The sequence below is a fragment of the Panthera uncia genome, chromosome C2 (genome assembly GCF_023721935.1).
Source record: "Panthera uncia isolate 11264 chromosome C2, Puncia_PCG_1.0, whole genome shotgun sequence".
NCBI classification, from domain to species: Eukaryota; Metazoa; Chordata; class Mammalia; order Carnivora; family Felidae; genus Panthera; species Panthera uncia.
In genome coordinates this window covers 109,509,740-109,527,309 of record NC_064810.1, presented here as the reverse complement: position 1 = coordinate 109,527,309, position 17,570 = coordinate 109,509,740, and the positions used below count along the sequence as shown (strand labels likewise).

The following is a 17,570-nucleotide window of genomic DNA, read 5'->3' as shown; positions in this document are numbered from 1 at the left end:
GAATCCAGGCTATAGAAGAGTGCCTCCCTCCTCCACTGTGAAATTTAATAGAGATACATTTAATGTATCTGCTTAAAATGGATTCTCCATACAAAAATGTTTCCAACTCTTCACTGCCTTCCAGAAGCTTCTTCTCTCAACCATATGTATTTAAACATGAGCTAGAAAGCAAAGATCTGCATCTGGGTCTCAGTTTTGACAGTATCTTGCAATGGATTATTTTTATCCTGGTATAATAAAAACAGTATTCCTAGATCAGTGATTCAAGACCTTTTCATATTTCAATTTTTTAAAAAAACATACCTTTTTGGGATATTTTCACTGAGTTTTTGTTTTGTTTTGTTTTGTTTGGCCAGGAAAGGCAAATCACATTTGGGAGGCTATGAGAACTTACTGAGCTATAAATGTGTATGTAGGACAAGGAAGATACAATTCATACACACGCTCACACATTTACACAGGTGCTTCACAGACTCCCATCTGAGTGAAAAAGATAAATGCTACCATTTCCTTTATCTGCATTATTGGTGAACCTGGTAGTTGATATTATCTCTAAAAACCATATTGCTTAACTGCATTTCTATTGGGATTCATTGGTATAATTAAGACTTGAATGGTTTGAAATATTTCAGAAACCGGCAGTGAACATTCTTTCCTTTATCTAAAAAGGTAGTCCTGTTTCATCTGAAATTGTTTTCTATAATTTCCCTCTCCACCCACAAATGACCTTCTTTTTATACTTATGGATCTACTCACTCATGAACCTGTGAACTGTCAGTACACTTCACAGAAGCATAGGAAACCATACTGCTAATGCTCTCCTGGCACTGAGGGACTATCATTGGTATTCTAAACGGGAAACTATTTACTTTTTATTACTAATGATTTTTTAATAATTTCCACAATTTAAAATGTGGTTAGAATGCTACTGGTAGTTGAAAGCTAGCAACATGATTTAATATTTTTAACATGTGATCTGGTTCTTGTTACAGTGCTTCAAAATTTTCAATATCATTACTCATGTTATAATATCATCTGTAATAATATATTAAGCAAAGTCACTGGCAACGAAGTTTTACATCACAATTTATTTTGACACATTTTTGAGTCCTAGATTGACCATTATTTCATATGAGTTTTGTTAGCCATCCCTTTTTCCTTTATCTAACGTAAAATAACATTTTTTTCTCTTCTCAGTCATTTACGAGGATGTTTATTTTACCGTTTCTAACATTCAAGGGTCTTTCTTGTATTTCTTTGTATTCTGTTCGGTGGAGCAGAAAATCTGTCTCAGTTTCAATTTCTCTTTTGTTCCCAGAACTTCCCCCCTTCTCCAGTGCCGAAGTGGAAAAATAATTTCCCTTCTTGCACCATACACAGGTCCAAAGTCCTGTTTTTCACCATGTTGCTCCAAACAGCAAATTTTCTAACCCACAAGAAAAGAGAGCACCAAAGTGCTAACTTGGAAGTCTACAAGGGTCTGAGAACAATTGAAAATAAATTCCCACAATGGGGATTAGTCCTTAGCGGTCCACTGGACATCCTGAGGTGTGTGTGGAAGCCAGCTAGGGCACCAACCTGTTAGCAGACGCATAGGTGGCCCAGCTCAGAAGTCATGGGTTCGTTGTCATGGAGAATGAAAGGCAAATTGAAGACATTAAAAGGCAAGTAGCAAACAATCCAGTAGGCTAAGCCAGGGATTTGGGAGTCTCCCAAGGTTCCTCCCTTCCTCATTCCCTGTGTGAGTCATCTTTCCAGTCTGTCCACACCCATTCACCCTTCTTCTATGGGCCGCCACCCCGCACTCCCATTCACCCTCAAGCTGCTGCCACAGGATCTTTCTGAAATACAAATCCAAACTCTACCTACCTATCCCCTTGCTGTATAAACTCTTCCATTTCATCATGGTTTTCAGAGTAGAGACTCCTGGGCTTAACACAGACCTGCTTTTGGCTCATCTCCTGCCACTCCCCTACACTTACCCTTCCTTCACCTCTAACAGGAAGGCTGGTAGGCCCGTTGTATTGACCATGCTCTTTTCTTCACTTGTCCAGCCCCAACTCCCTTTCCATCTCGCTAATTCCTATATACCTTTCAAGGCACCTGTTCAAAATAACTCCTCCAGGAAGCCTTCCCTAACCTTCCTCAGGCCCCCTTGGGCTTGCCTACACCATCTTAGCATTCACCCCTCAGACAGAGTTAATTGGTTTGTCTCTTTCCTAGTAGAAGTATCATCCTTGACTGTGTAGGGACTGTGTTACCCATTCTTATAGCTTTGGCATAGCAGGCATTCGATGTAGTTGTTGCAGTGAATGCTGAATTAGAAGGAAGGAAGTCCTCATAGCTACTAATTGGCAGATAGAGAATGCCCATTCCTATCCTCTGAGAAAGTGTCAGTGTCCTCTTAATCTACTTCAACTGTGTGTGTGCTTGGGTACTTTTTAATGATTAACACTGATAAGTAGGGCCATCTAATTAATTAATTAACTAGTTAATTAATTAATTAATTTGTATGGAAGGGAGCAGTGCACAGTATTAACTCAGTGTTTTGTGGATCTAGTCAAGGGTCAGAACTCAAGTCTGTTATTAGTGCCTCTGGACTTATTTCTGAACCTTAGCACCTTTCATGATCTTTTTCCTTCTCCTCCAGAAGCCAGCCGCACCCTCTTTAACACAACTTAATAAAGTTGTAGGAAGAACACTGCACCTTACCTACCATTTCATTCCAGATTGTGTCCAAAACATGGAACCAATGGTTTAAATTAGATTCATTATTGAACAAGTTATCAAAATTCCTTAAATCCAAAGGAAATTCTGCCCCCAAATCTCCAAAACATTATCACATCACATTAACCCCAAATTCTTTCCATTCAAAGGGAAGCCAAGTTACATCTTACAACACCCAATGAATTATGATTCGGGGCTGTGGTTTCTTTTGCTCCAACAATAATATGACTTATGTGCCTTAGAATATTCCAGTATTTCAGAAAATGGCATTTTATTTTTAAAGAAGGAGCTGTGCTTTTCTATAAATCATGTAATGCAGAGTTGGGAAGAAAGGGTTTTACATTCCAAATATTATTTACAAGCTAGACGGGAAGCTGGAACAGGAGTTTTTGTGCTTGTGTGACAATCAGTTTTACTAAGGAACTGCAAAACTGCGCACACGCCGTTACTTGAGGCAGACACACACTGGCAGCCTTGCAGATGTTTTTCCCGCCTGTGAGCCATCCAGGTTCAAAAACTGTGTGGTGCATTTTAAGGCGGCAGCCCCATCCGATCCTTACCGTTTAATGCCGATCGGATTCTCACCTTCAACCTAACCTTGCCGGCTTCCTTATAAAAGACCCATCCACCGGCTTCTTTAAAAAAAAAAAGAACCTATTTGTCCGCCCGGCTGGTCGGAAGGAGCAGAAAGTAGTAGGGGTGCGTCCCGTTTGCACTATAGCTCGGCTGCGATAATGTTGAACGTGTAAGATGGAACATACCACCGGTTGGCTGCGGGGATGCACCTCGCCAGCGCCGGCTGCGGCTTCGTTTTGCTCGGTGCGCCGACCCGCGAGCGGCCACGACCACCCCTTGCGGACTTTGTTCGGTTGAGGGGCGCCAGGGCGGCCCGGGGAAGGGCGGGAGGGCGGCGGAAAGTTGAAGAGCGTTTTTTCGCGGCCGCGTGCGTCCGGGAGCTCGACGAGTCCGCCCCGGGCTTCCTGGTGGGGCTGGGCTGGCGGGGGAGGGGCCGCGCAGCAGCAGCGGAAACCAGACCTCGGCGATAAGAGGCTGCACAGCGACGTGCAACAGTCTTTCCACTGCAGCTGAATGAGTTGTGGCGCTCACAATGCTCCCGTGACCGGGAACTGACAAGTTCAATTTTAAATCGCGGGCCTCTTGGAATCAGGACTCCCACAATGCCTTGGGCACTCTGTCGGCAGTCGGGCTGCCTCTGAAAAAAAATGTGAGAGGTAAGTTTCCCTGTTCACAGTTTCCTCGCGCTGCTCCGCTGCTCTGCATTGTTTGTACTCTTTCGGGGCTGTACATGGCTGAAGGAGGAAGTGAGAGGAGGCTCCGGCCGGCTGCGTCTCGTAGCGGCAGCGGCTGGCTCGCCGCGGTGGAGGCTTCCCTCTCGCACACCAGCTCGAGCTGGAGGGAGAGCGGGAGGTTGCAGCTGCAGCCCAGCTCCGAGCCGCCCTTCCCGGGGCTCTGCGGACACTGTCAGAGCGCAGCCAGCTTCCAGCTTGGCAGCCGAGGCAGAAAGAGCAAGAAAGAAAGAGAGAAAAAGGGGGGGGGGGGGGGGGGGGGGGGGGGGGATGAAAGAAACAGGTGCGTGGAAGTGTACTTACAACTTAATGACCTTCGTCAGGAGGAGACGCGAGCACGTCAGACGCGAGCCACGGTGTCTCCCAAGAGATCCCGCATCCCTGTCCCCGGGGGCTGCCATCCAGCCCCGGTTTTCATCTGGGCCAAATATGTGCACGCAAAGGTTAATTCTCTGCCTGCTACCCATAAATTACGCATGACATGTTTAGCTGGGCTTCCTTATATGGAGAGTGCTGTATTTTAGTCCAGTTTGCCTTTTGCCAAGTTTACAGGGCGGAAGACGCCCTGCATGAGAGGGCTCCTCTCCCCCCCCCCCCCCATCGTTTTGTAGTGCGTCACTCAAAAACTGTAAGAAAAGTAAGTATAGACGCTCTCTGGGTGGAGCCGCAGTTGGTTGAATTGCTTTCACGAAAGGTTGAGGAGGAAAAGTAGTTAGTACTTGGGTTCTGGTTTTTAGACAAAAGCAGGACAAATATGTAGTCCCCCCCCCCCCCCCACACTTTTTTTTTTTTTTTTTGAAACGGAGCCGGAATCTGTTATTGGTAGTAATGTGTCATGTGAGAATACTTTGATTCCAGAGCTTGTAACACGAGCAGGTATATGGTGGAGCTTGTGTTGGCCCCTCTCACGGCACTTTACAACTACAGGGGTGTTGCTACAAGAGTCATTGTGTTCTTAAGTCTCTCCCTGGCCCTGAGAGTAGACGGCTGCTGCTGAGATTTGATGGTGTGTTTCCGTGGAGTGTGCTTCCCTGGGATTAAAACGGAGTAAGAAGCTGCCAGAAAGGTTATTTGCCACTGTCTTTACTTTGTGTGCCCACCAGCACAGGCACAAGCGATAGCAGATGGATGGTAAAACTCTGCCGTCCTCTGAGGCGTTTCTTAAACAAATTAATACACCAAGAGAGAAGTCATAATTAATGCCCTTTGGATTTGCAGGCCCTCTGCAAGGCGCTTTGAAATCCTACACCCGTGGACGCCGTGTTCCTCCCTCCTGGGTTTGAACACAGTGTCTGTTTATACACAGAGGGTATTTAGTACATAACTAGTCTATACCCGCATAAGTAATCCACTCCATGTTGTCTGTGTGGGTTCCTGAGAGCGTTGGTGTCTCTCCTTGTCTTGCTGTTGAGATAGAAAAAAAAAAAAAAAAAATCACTGAGGCGGTTAAAACGGAAGTTCAAGGACTGTAAAACTCATCTTGAGAATATTTAGTTCAATACTTAGAATGCCTTAGATGTAGAGTTATAGCCAGAGACACTGAATAAAGTTACTTTGTAGCCTGAGAAAGCACACTGTTGACACTTGTATCTTTGCTTTCTTAAAGTCGGTGGGTGACAGCTATAGCTAGAAACTGTTTTTTTAGGAACCTGACAGTGTTCTGATTCTCATCCATGTGGTGTATTTGCATGGCGGTGAAATTCTTTTGGATTATTGTGTTGGTAGGGCTTTTTTTTCAAGATGTAGACATAGTTTTTAGTTTTATTTGTTTAATGGGGGGTTTCCCTCACCGAGCACTACAAAAGTTTGCCTTTTGTGTTTGAGGGAACAGGTTAGGTCAGCACCAGAAAACCTGTTCATCCATCCGTCTATAATTACAGTGTCACTTAAGACATAATAATCAGGTTTTATTATTACTAAGAGACTCAGAAAAGCTCGCATGTGCCTAGTTTAATTTTTTTTTTCTCATGTTACTAAGAACAAATTTGTGTGCAGATACACATCGAGTGTGGTAATCAATGCAGCCATGCCAGTGGAGAATCCATAGTGTTTCATGGTTTAAAATATTATTGCTTGTGTTTACATTTCCACATTTGAGGCAAACTTAAGACTCCAAGTTGAATTCATTAAATTCTGTTTCCAGCATTCTGTTCTTCCTCTGGGCACAGAATTCCTATGAAATGAAGCACTGGGTTCTGTTCCAGACCAAGAACAGAGTATCCCAAGGTTTCTCCTGGGGTGAGGGGAAGAGTCAAATCATATTTCTCATTGAACCAGGGCGTGTTACTTTATTATATAAAATCTCCTATTTTTATTGTAAGCAAAAAGGTTGCCCTTGGCATTTATCAGTGTTGCCGTTCTTTAGACCTGTGTTTGATATCTCTATTTATGAAAACAGAGAATAGCCTTTTGCTGCACCTTCAGGTTTTCTGCTTGGTGACTGAAGATGCACAGGTTCGAGAACATCTCAGATCTTGCTTAGAAGAAGCTAAAGAGAATAGGTCGCTGGGGTTTCTTACGCCCTTAAGAGAAAGTTATCAGGGTGCGCAATAGAAAGGCAGGGTGAGGGGAGTGAAGGAAGAAAGCAAAATGTATTCACTTAAATGTTTGGCTCAAAATAAAATCCTAGCAGCAATGCTGATTATAGAAGATGTTACATAGGAAGATTTTGAAGTGATGGCCTTTTAGGCTCAAGAGCTTCGTATTTTTGGAAATCCAGAATTGCCACCCAATGCGGTAGCCACTAGCCACATGTGGCTGTCGAGCATTTGAAATGTGGCTAGTTGGGACTGAGATTTGCTCTAAGTGTAAAATACCTTCTGGATTTGGAAAACTTTGAACGAAGGGAAGAATGTAAAGCATCTGATTCGTATTTTTAATACTGATTATGTGTTGCAGTGATAATATTTTGGATAGATTGGTTTCAGTAGAATATTCAGTTAGATTAATTTCACCTGTTTCTTTTTACTTTTTTAAAATACGACTACTAGAAAACCTAAAATAACAAATGTGGCTTGTATTACATTTCTATTGGACAGTGCTGTTCTCACATAGATCAGGGGAGCAGAATTCTGAGAGAAAGCCTCGTGAGTTTGCTGGTTAAAATAATAAAATTGACTTTTATTTTCACAAGCTAAAAAAGTATATTATACACACAAATACCTTGTCTTTCTTATCCATTGTAACCAAAATCTAAGAAAACACACTACCTAACATCTATTTTTATTTCCTCAAAACTACTATTTAGTTTAGAGATTTAATGGTGAGGTAGTAATAACAGAGAAAAGGCTTATAATTAGTGGATGAGTCCTAACACCTCTCAAAGGCCAGAATAGAGTATGATTGCTACTTAGGAACATTTTAGAGACACTATAGCTATCATTGTCCTGAAGTTACCAAACATAAACGAGTCACTAAAACTTATTTTAAAATAGAGTTTTTGGTAAATAGCAATTATCCTCAAATGCTTAATATGTATTTTCCTTTCCTATGACTTTCCTTCCTTAGAAAATAAAAACATTAAGTAAATCCAAACAAACTCCTGACCGAATTGTTAATTAATAAATTCACAAGAATGAGATTTTCACTTGTATGGTATAAGGCATTGTTTTGAATATTAGGAAACGTAAAAATATGTTTCTGTGGTAATATGGGCTTTCAGGAATTTCTATACACGGAGACATTGTCTTTATAATTTGAACACATTCTTGAGAAAGCATCTGACTAGCAAACAAAGCACAATGGCATAGGTCCTGGAAACATTCCCCTCAGATATTTTCATAACTGAAGTCCATTTTGCCATACACAGTGAGTGTTAAGCTGAAAAAATGCGCTTCTTTTTTTATCCATATAAAGCATGCTTACTTTTATTTCCTTGAAGGATGCCAAAGATATAGGACAGGATGGATGTAGTGGGTTCTTTCTACGGGCAGGGCAGGTTTTAGAGAACCTCAGAAGAGTTGCCTCCTGGCTTGGTGCCATCTTGAATCTGTCTCCCACTATGTGAGGCATAACTGCCATTAGTGTCGATGCATGTAGGGAGTGTGGGGGGAACAACGATCCCCATTAACTTTGCATATCATTTCTGATGAGTCATGGAGCATAGTCACTAATGGTTGGAGAGATATTGATTGCAAAGCAGAGAATTCAAGAACAGCTATTGACATGTGGCATTAAGTGTCTCTAGACATATTTTATATTTTTAGGTTTGAGATAGGGAAATTGATTTTTATGTAGTGTTTTTCATATTATACAAATATATATTTATATAAACATTACAGCTATATCCTGGAAAAAAACACTTAGCAAATACATGTTTATAGGTTTTTACATATTATTAGTTTTTAATGACTCTAGTACCTCTTTTATAGACAATTATTTACGTTTTCCAAGAGACATCTTAACATGGGTGCCCGTGACATCCATAAAAATGAAGAATCTTGAAAGCATTTATGTTATAGTATTAGGCACTATATAGTTGACACTTTTCCCACTGTTTTTGAGGTCTTATTCAGGTTTCTGTGATTACCCTTTGCTAAAACAGTTCAGGATGTAATAATCTCATGATGAAAGGTAGCCATCTTGCATGGAGTGAAGAATTCCTTTTCCACTGAGATCAACTCTTTTAAAAAGGAGATGTTTCTGAAATAACTGTTATGCTTCCAGTAGTATGTATACTGCAAAAGAAAAACTGTCATCTCCATGGGCGTTGTTTTAAAAATTGAGAAGTATAGGGGTGCCTGGGTGGCTCAGTTGGTTGAGCGTCCGACTTCGGCTCGGTCATGATCTCTCAGTTCATGAGTTCGAACCCCGCGTCAGGCTCTGTGCTGACAGCTCAGGGCCTGGAGCCTGCTTCGGATTCTGTGTCTCCCTCTCTCTCTGCTCCTCCCCTGCTCACACTCTGTCTCTCTCTCAAAAATAAATAAAGATTAAAAAAATTTTTAAATAAAAATTGACAAGTATATCTTTTGTACGTCCAAAGAGGTGAATAACAGTTGATAAGGTACATACTCACGCATGTGGACACAATTTTTATGTGAGTGTTTGTGTGAAAGCTAGGTGTGTCCTAGATAATGCTAATAATTTATTCAAATAATCTGGATGTTAAATAACATCAAAGTATTAAAAAGATTTGTGCTAAATAGCATATAATCTAAAGTCAGTGCAGATATCAACTCCTGTCCCTCTTTAACTGATACTTCTTCCTCCAAAGAATTTTTAAAAGGAACTTACATTTAACAGTATATTTTCATTTTTAAAACAGCTTGGGAGCTATTAAGTAAGAATGAACTTGTTTTAAAGAGCTAACAAGATTCGAGGATCATGGGAACAAGTTTAATCATATGAAATAAACATCACAGTCGATTTGAGAGATTTTATTTTGTATTGTTGATTTATAAGTGAATATGTGTTGTGGCAAAAATAGCAAGCGAGGCTCAGTGAAATCTACCAAACTTAGCCAAAGTTCGCTTGTTCAAAGAAGTAGCAGTCTGGTAGCAGAAGTTAGGAGTTTTGAAAATAACTGTAAGTAGAAAGTGAGATTTCATAAACAGTGGCTTGGTAACATGGTTTTGGAAGTTCAGATAAGGAAAACTAAGTCTTAATGTAGCTCTGACCAATACATATAATAAAGGAAACAGTCCTAACGCATAAATAATGGGGAAAAAAGCTATTCTTTATTTTCCAACCATAGAAAAATATTCTATTAAGCCAGTTTTAATTATATATATTCAGTGATATTTCCATATTTCTCATGCATTTATATTTAGCATCCCGACACGGGATTTTTGTATGTGTTCTAGTCCATTTATTTAGTTCATTTTTCTAGTAGAAATATATGGATTTCCAAATGTCCTATATGAGAATAATTGATAGCTTTTGCCATCAGTTTTACTGTTGAAGCACCAAATAGTTACTATGTGTCAGGAGACCAGCATGGGTAATGAATTTGAACAGTGGATGGAGAGAAATTGCCAAAGACTAGGTTGAAAGTAAACTGACAGTGACAGTGAGGTTGTTTTCTAAAAATCTATATATTAAAGTTAAGAAGTGGAAATAATGCTAAAATGTATTGAAAAAGCAGTGATTTCCTTTTGGGAAAAGAGATGCATAAAGCGTGATGAGCAGCATTGAGAGAAGTATATATTAGCCAGGAGATTTTAATCAGAAACAGCCTGATTATCCAGTCTAATGTGACATTGAATGAAAGAGAAATGAAGAAATAAAAGCAGAAGGTTCTAACTGATGGTTTCAGACACAGGTATAATTGTCCCAATTAGGAGTACAGTTTTGTGGGTTTTGAAAAATAATAAATGCTTTAAGTAGATAGTCTGTGGAACGTGTGGCAACATCATCTATACCTTCTTATTTGAGTTTGCAGCAGACCAACATCTGTCTACAGTGATTGTGACTGAACAGACTCTTCCAGAAAATGCTAAAAAGTGTGGTAACAATAATATGTGCAGTGGGAGTGTGAGGAAATATAAACAGAGACTTTACAGTTTAATAGTCAAAACACATCACAAGCATGTTAAATAGCAAGAATGCCAAAATAAGGCATTATGCAGTTCATATTTAGAACATCGTTAAAGGCATTTTTTGAACTTGATTTAGAGTTAGAACTTACAAGACCAGTCAGAGCGTATAGTATCTACAATTTGTAATCCTGTGTCTAGCAATCTGTTTGCCAGCATTGTTGATGGTAGTAGTAATGAGACATTCACATTTTATTTGTTTCTGCCCTTCTCTGATTGCAAGAAAAGAATTACTTTTGCAATGACCTTTTAGCACTCCATGTGGATGGGTAGCTCTTATCCTAGCAGAAAGATAGTCTGGGGTCGGTGGTGGTAGTCCGGATAGGTGACAGATACAAAGAAAGGAAGGCATAGAGGCCTGCTGTCCGGCAAAAGTTGTTGGGAAAAGCTCTGAACCATTGGCTGGACTTGTGACTCAGCATTCCTCAGCCAAAGGCCCCCTCATTGATATTTCTCTTTACCAAATTTTAGTTTCAGGAAGTAGTATACGAAAAGATACATCAGTTCTTATAAACAGCCTCTAAGTTCCTTTAGAAAGCCCCAGTGTTTGTTGCAGTGCAAGGAGAACAACAAAAACAGACCTCACTGGGGGAGAACTTTTGAAAAGTGGAACACACTCTGCAAATGTAGGAGGTGATATCAGTGTTACTATTATCATTTTAAAATTTCCAGTTCTGGATATACTTACTGCATTTTTGTCTGTGTTTTGAAAGGAACAAATGACTTTGTTGGTTGGGGGGGGGGGGGGGAGGCATAGAGAAGCTTCACAATGTATAGACTTTATTTTATGCCAGATCTGACTGGATATGTGATCTGGGAACAACCATTGACTCCTTCCAGTCCTTAAGTTCTGTATCTGTGAAGTTCTAAACATATAAATAATAATTAGTAAAAGTTGTACTTTGCTGTCCATTTCTTTATAAAATAGCTCATTTAATCTTTTTCTGCAGCTGTAAACTAGGCCTTATGACCTTTATCTTCAGGATTAAGTAGCATGGCTAGACAGCTCTTTTTGTCATTTGTAGAATTATGAGGCTTGTTTTCTGTCTTTATTCAAATGTCCATGTTTTGAACCAATTGGAAATGGTCTATAAAGAATAGTAATGAGGGTAAGAACTGTCATGGTGATTACTTACATTTTGGACTGCTTCCTATGTGCCAGGGTAAGATTTATGAATCAATTCATGTATTCCTCAGAACAACCCTGTGCGATGGTTACTGTTGATATCTCAGCTTCGCAGATGGGGAAACCGAGGCACTGACAAGTTAATAGTCCCAAGTGGCATCGCTAATAAGTAGCACAGCAAGGAGTTGAACCAGGGTGGCCCAGTTCTAGAAGCCATGTTTGTACGTGAAAGAATGAAAGTAGATTTAAAGAATGCTTGTGTTAGTGTGCATGGGAGATCAAGACCACAGACATTTGGAATACTTTAGCAGAGTCGCACTTGCTCCAGTGTTTGGGGAGGCTCGAAAAGAATGAATAGAAAGAGGATAGAGAGAAAAGGCATAGGGGGAGGTGGGCAGCATATAGAGTAGGGAGAAGGGAGGAATTAGGTGGGAAAGGAGGTTGGCACTACGCGTTGGGGGGCATTGAGAGACAGGTGGTACGAGTTTGACACCCGGCTGGGAACGTGAGACGTTTGGCCAGGCGTGTAACCCGACAGGCACCTATTTTAGTGACAATTTAGAGGAAGGATAGGATGCACAGGATGCAGTAGAGATTGTAGGAAAGAGATGAAGGACTGAGGGAAATGATGGGAAGTGACAAGGAGGACATGTTCACTGGGGGAGAAGTGACAGGCATAGGGTCCACAGGATGTAGCAACTGACTAGATGTGGACGTGAAAGAGAATGGGAGGTGTTAGAAATGATTCTTAAAATACAGTAAGAATCGTTTAAACTTTTCATCAGAAAAGTTTTACATAAAAATTTCAATCTTTAATGTTAATTCTGTTCATTATGTTGCTACTTGCGAGCTCTTTTATGATCAGGAACTTTATTCTAAATATCAGAAAGATAAAAACACTTGAAATTGCGTTCTATCAGGAACTCTATAACTCGATTAAGTGGATGCTGCGTGTTTGTTAACTTCTTAAACCATGCCATTTCTGTGTCCACCTCTTTTAAATAAAGCACAGGATCTGAGGAGCTGTAGAAGGTCGCCAAATTCTTCATCCCAAATTGGTAATTCTGAAGTAAGCATAATTTCCTCTTTAGGCGTATGTTGTTATTTGCTAGGAAGTGTTGCAATGTTGGCCAGGTACTTCTGGTCCCTCATTAAAGGAACACCGGTGTAACCTGGCCTCTGTGATAAAGCAGGTGTCACACAGATACATGATAAAGTAAGTTTGCAATGTGCTCAATGCCACTGACATTTCTGCTTCTCAGACCTTGCTATTTTAGGGAACGTATCAGTATAACTGTGAGATTCTCTTTCCTGGCAATAAAACTCCTTAATAATCAGACACTGTTACAAACAGAATGATGTACATATGGGAATAAGTAAGCAGTTACACTGAGTTAACAGTTTCTTGGTGTTGTGAGGATAGTTATGTTTTGAATGGAATAGAAAGCTTTAGAGGCATTCTCACTGGCCATTTTGCTTAAGGTCCTTACATGCTTTTTACAAGTAAATGGCTTAACATAGTTTAAGCAGAAAATGTCAGAGCAATGATAGATTATGTTGTATTTAACATGCATGGACAGATTCCCATGAAATCAGGACAGTTTTCAAGAAGGAGATTCTATTTATACCTATTTACCACTTATTATTTCTTTAGATGGGTATTTCCATGAGAAATAATAAAAATTGCTCTGTTTATGTCTTTATAGCATGTTTACAGAGAGCTAGAGAAAATAATGTTAACAGTGCTTTATTTCAGCTTTTGTTTTTATGCCTCTTAGTATTATGTCAGAGCCACACTTAGGATGTCTTTTTCTATTATTAGTTTATCTGATTTTTGCCTTGTGCTTATAAAGATAAGATAAAAATCTGTTCAGTTGCACTGTTAAGATAATGTTCACAAAATGTTCATTTTTTTAAGTAAGATTAAATGGTGTTAAAATTAGAAATTCTTCTTTGCTTTCTCTGTTCATTGGGCTAATTTTAACTAGACAAATTTACTCCAAATTATTTTGAGCCATTATTTGAATTTCATTGCTCAGACATTTCAGGGAAAGCTGCATTGTCAGTTTAGTGGCATTAGATAATATTTGGTTTTAAATGCCCCATCCAGAAGACTTTGAGAGATACGACGAGCATAGCAAAAGTGAACAACAGGGAATACAAGCAGATCTTTGACCCAGGTATAGAGTCTCTCTGAGGTATTGCATGACCTTTTCAAAAACTAATTTGAAATATCCAGAAGAATTGAGACTGTTGAAAAATCTATCCTTCAAGCAGAATTGTGCACGACACTTTCTGGGGGACCTACATTTACTGAAAATTGCATGTGGGAAATGACTCAGAGAAACAGAGTTTTGAGGATGGGTTTTTGAAAGTAAATATTATTTTGGGAGCAATTAATACTGTGTTGGGAGAAAATATTGTGTCTGTTTCTCAGTAATGGATCAAAGTTTGCTAAGTGCTGAGGTCTTTTCACGTAAAAAGCTATTCTGCTATGTTAACCATAAGGCCATACAGGGAAATCAGTTCATCCTTTGTGTTATGCTAAATAACCAATTAACAAACATACTTTGAGTACCTATTAGAGTCAAGGGATTATATAGTAGGGCAGAAGAGGATCCAAAGGAGAATTACTTAGTTTCTCTTCGTTGGCGTGTAATTGAGCTGAAGAGAAAGACATGAAAAGTGAATAGTACAGTTGAGTATTGGTGCTATACTATTGAGTACCAAAGGAGGAAAGTCAAGGAAAGAAGAAAATCCAAAGAAAGGAAGTCTTAGTGGAACTTAGTAGTCAAGGTGTGCTGTGTGGAGGAGAAATTTGTCTATCTGTTCAGCGTTTGTAAGGAAACGGGATGAACAGGGGGAAAGTAAGGAGGCCAGCTACCATATCCGAGTGTCTTCTCTGTGAGACATTGCCAGCTTATATTCTTTTTTGAAAGAATCACCTGGTAATGGTGTTAAACAGGGAACAGGCCTTCGTGGCAGGAGCCATCATTCTCTTGATAGCGGTGAGGAAACAGAGACGCAGAGAGGTTAACCTGCTTGCCTGAAGTCACACAGCTGGTGAGCAGCCAAACTGAACTGAACCCCTGTCTTTTCTTATTTCAGAACAGAATTTTTTGTTACCTCTTGATGATTCTGCTGGGGATGCAAGGGGTATAGTTACGATACAGTAATTTTAAAACTTCACCCATACCACAAATGACACAAGTCAGGAAGGCGTAAATTTAACTTAAAAGGCTGCCAAATAAACTTTTGTCTTTCTGCTTTGACTTTGGCTTATGGTTTGACAAATGCTTATAATCTCTTTCTTAGATTTATAAACAAAACAAAACACCCTAGGCCTCCTGTCTTCAGCAGATATGAAAAGGGCTTGCAATGGTGTGACCTGTTACAACATTGCGTTTCGGGAGGCTCTCCAAGGAAGCTTTGTGAAGTTTCAGGAGATAATTTACTTTCACACCAATAATGTGATGCTATAAAATTTTCACTGAGAAATGATAGGGGTAGCTCCAGAGCACACGCTAAATTCATTTATCTTCCTGATGTGGTTATTTCATGCTTTCGTGTTGTATCATGTTCACACAGCAGTCTGTGTGCCCTCAGCCACTGTGTGGCACAGCTTAGGATTTCAAGAGAGAAGCTATTAACTGAAGACGTGTTCTGTTGGAGACCTGTCACTTTGCTAACAAATTCCTCTCTTACAGAGCTGTTTAGAACACACAGCAAATGAAATTATATAATGTCTAGGGAAGGAAAATGGAAGGCTCTTGCCATTGTTTTGGGCCTCAAAGGAAAACCCTCTCACGTAGCAAATACCGATTGAGCACAGTGTCCACGTGCTGCTTGTCGTACCCCTTTATCCTGTCCCGGGCAGAGGTAAGACATGCTCTGTTCTCAAAGTAGTTTCCAGTGTAGTGATTGAAATATTCACAAGTAATGTACGGGCAAAACAAAGTGGGCACGGGAGCCAAGAATAGGCTGCTTGTGGGCAGAGTGTGGAATTTGCCTAAAACCGTCCAGTAGACACGTTAACTCTTTACGTGCTCTGTATGTTGGAGGAAAGACAAAATCGACTCACAGTTCCTTTTAGTTATGTGATTCAACGCTTAAGGTGCTTGTTTTTCTGTGTAAGGATTGGATACATCAGCATGACCCAAATGTAGTGGCATCCTAGATGAGACAGAAACGATGGCTTGATTTCGGATGTTGGCACTTTGGGAGAAAGATGGGGACACATAGTTCATCCGAAGCTTCTTAATGCTAACTCCTTGAGTAGGAGGTTAAATCACTCAGTATTGACAGTCAAGTTTCAGAGCCTGCGACTTTTATGTTAACAGAAAGGAAAAATCTGTAAGAGAGAGGTGTGTTGTATTTTACTTTAATGACAAAGGGTTTTGGATATGCACACGATGCTCTTTTTCCTCCAGCTTTTTCTTTGTGTGCAGGAAATAAAGCTGTATTTTGTAGGCTAGCTTCCAAACTTTGAAATGGTGAAAGTGCAACTGTGCGTATTTTGTACGACCCCATTCAGCTGTGAAGTGTTCATCCCTTGTTTCCAGGATTTAATCTGCAGGCTGGGTTAGAAGACTCAGAATTTTTATTTCATGGCTTACTACTATTCATTTTTAATCATAAACATTTATTTAGAGCCCTCTGCATAAAAAACTCCACCGTGAGATTTTGACTGACATTTTCAAGAGAAATGAAGGATATGGTTTCTGCTTTTTTGAAGTTGATAGCCTAGAGAGAAAAGTCCATTTTTAGTGAAATAAGAAAAACAACCAAAATCACAACAGGGCCAGACCATTAGCGATCGTCATAATTACAAAAATAGCCACTTACTTGGTAGGCACTTATTCTTTTACATATGTGACCATGTATGGTTCTTTCCCGGCACTGTGAGATTTATGCGGTGCCTTCCCTCTCTCTGGTTCACAGGTGAGAAAATGGAGGCTTGGTGAAGCTGAGGTCAGGTAATTTGCTCAGGGGTCACGTAGGAAGGTACCGCGAGTGCTGAGATCTTAACCCAGCAGTTTGGCTTCTTGTCTGTTTGTTTGTTTCCCTCAGTATGCTGTGAATGAAGTACACAAATACTGACAGCAGTAGAGATTTGAGGCCTAACCCAAGTTTGTTCTGGAAAGACCTAACGAAGAAGGGAAGATGTGAAAAATGGGTTTTGAAGCAATACGGTCAGACAAAACAGCAGAGACCAGGAAGTGGACTTTTGGAGTTTTGCTGGCTTGGGAAAAAGAGCTAGATCAAGTGTGGTTTGCATAATATTAGTTCTACTCACACCTAATACCCTTTGCCCCAACACTCACCAAGATCAGCGAAATCTACTTTTAGCACCTGTGAAGTTTCTGATGTCACTTCTGAATGACATAGCACACTGCCAGTGGCTCAGTTGGATGGCTTTAAGTGGCCCATTTTAAGAAGTGTCTTGAGCCCAAAGACAGTATTGCAGACACTCTCCCAATTTATTCAGCTGCATTATTGAAAGCATTAGGGAATTCACTTCATTTCTCTCATCACTAAAATACAGAAATCTGTTGCCAACCTTAAAATAATCACAAATGTTATTGAAAATTGACAGTCATTTGAAGACTGATTAATCTTCTGATTAAATCTTCTCATGTTCCCTCAAATCCCTATCAGGGTAATTAGAGTGTGTGCATGTGTGTGTCTTGTGTGCATCTATGTGTGTTAATCCATATGTACATGTATATTCCATAAAGGATTACAAAGTAGCACAGACGTTATAGCTAAAAATGGAATAGAATAAATGTATGAGGCTAAGGGATACATTCACCAACCAATGTTAGTTTATGAATTTGGCTCTGAAATATTTATTTAATATCATTTTGTGGTTCTCTG

General features: G+C 40.0%; 1 protein-coding gene across 11 annotated transcripts in view; it reads left to right on the top strand.

Annotated features, from left to right (window-relative positions):
* Nucleotides 1–17,570, top strand: part of MBNL1 (muscleblind like splicing regulator 1) — a 205,460-nt gene that overhangs the window by 20,324 nt on the left and 167,566 nt on the right. For 4 of the 11 annotated variants that reach the window (XM_049629675.1, XM_049629670.1, XM_049629674.1 and 1 more), the window contains exon 1: nucleotides 2,050–3,959. The exons of 3 other annotated variants lie outside the window; for them this stretch is intronic. The gene's annotated coding sequence lies outside the window, so the exon portion shown is untranslated. Of the gene's footprint in view, nucleotides 1–2,049; nucleotides 3,960–17,570 lie in introns of those variants that run through there. 4 more of the 11 variants (XM_049629669.1, XM_049629668.1, XM_049629667.1 and 1 more) reach the window with 3 other exon arrangements.